The sequence below is a fragment of the Dreissena polymorpha genome, chromosome 2 (genome assembly GCF_020536995.1).
Source record: "Dreissena polymorpha isolate Duluth1 chromosome 2, UMN_Dpol_1.0, whole genome shotgun sequence".
Lineage (NCBI taxonomy): Eukaryota > Metazoa > Mollusca > Bivalvia > Myida > Dreissenidae > Dreissena > Dreissena polymorpha.
Window position 1 is genome coordinate 100,721,621 of NC_068356.1, and position 1,698 is coordinate 100,723,318.

Consider the following 1,698-nt stretch of genomic DNA (forward strand, 5'->3'; position numbering starts at 1 on the left):
GGAAGGTAAATATTTTGTTAGCATTTACTTCATTTTGAGCGTTCTTTCCGGAACATTAAATATGTTGTTTGTTATGAAATAGGGAGATTTATTAATATTATTAATAATATTAAATATTATTATTTCAAGCGCAAAGCGGTTTCATATAAGGTGTTTGGTTATAACTCTTTCAGAGCTAAAATTAAACACCTTGAACTTAACCATTTCATAAGCTTCAAACAACGTTTTATTCATTCTCCTTTGTCCTGTTCTTTCTCTCTTTCAATGTTGTCAGTACTAATAAAACTTTAAGATTCTATTATGTACGGTTAAAGTAAAACAAAGACGACGTTTTACCAGCCGCCGCCGATTATTGTGCTTCTTAAAATATCATTCGGGTCTAAGGGGTAAAAATAACTGGAATACGGGATCAGGAAATGGGGTTTTACAGCTCTTAATATGTAAGGACATCTCCCTGATTATATGACTAAAACAAGTTTTTTTTTGTAAAATTAGTACTGAATTCGCATTGTTTAGGGGCAAAGAAAAAGAAGTGTCATAAGAGACAAACTATAGCCCTATCAATTCGGTTGGATTGTCATGAAATACCGGTACCTTGGGAAACATTTAGATGTCAGATTATGATCATTTTAATTTGGAAAAATACATTATTTGGCCAAAACAACTTAAAACATCCACGTTTTCTTCCCTTGCGGTCTGTCTTTCCCTCCCCCAAAAATGCACGTAAGAAGCCATGCTGATCGAAATATGTGATTTATTCTTATGTAAGGGAAAAAAATTCGCGCAATAGCCACGAATGAGTTACCTCTCCAAGACAGCAACACAGAGCAAAGATCTATACATAAAAAATATTTATAGATCTTTGAACAGCGCCATTCGTTTTTCGTTTTTTGTAAACCGTTATATCAAACCAAGAACGGTAAACGGGACCAAGTTTTTAATCATTGATTTTCGTCATATGAAGATTGAAACGAAGTTCGAAGAGGGAAATACATTTCCTATTTGTTTTATAATTAGTACAACGAAAAACGATATAAAGAAGTTAATTTTGTTTTCGTACTTTGTTTGTGTTTTGGTTATTAGAAAATCGGAATATAAACTAATATGCCTTAATTATCATGTTTCGTTGTGTCGAATTCATAACGAAAAAGGAAAAGACGGTATATACACAGACCAACTTTGACCGAATTTCTATTGCAGTGTTGTTGCCTGATTACATTTTGTTCAACATGGTGCGTTTCGACTAATTCTGAGTTTTCTTCCTACATTCTCAAGTTGTAAACACGTTAAAACGTTAATGAAAGCCCACAATAGACCGGTTAATGTTGTAGATGTCGGTCGGAATCGGTTTGCCATTGTAGTGGTTGTCGTAATAGCTGAAACATTAAAACTCTAATTACGCGTTAGTTTTACAACACAGGATTGCAATTACCATCGGTATGGATCAAAATAAATTTGTGGGTGTCACATTTAAAGTCTTGGATGTGCTTAAAGTTTCTTTTTTTACTTTTGCTAACAATAAGTTGACTCATAGAAATCTGGATTTTAGTCCATTTACGATACTCACTATTTTCACATTCAGTCCTGTGTAACCGCTCGAACACATGCAGACGAATGCGGGATTGTTTCCAGTGCCTATAAAACAAGATCCATGCAGACAGGGATTTGGGGAACACGGACTGGCGGGGGTTGTCGGAC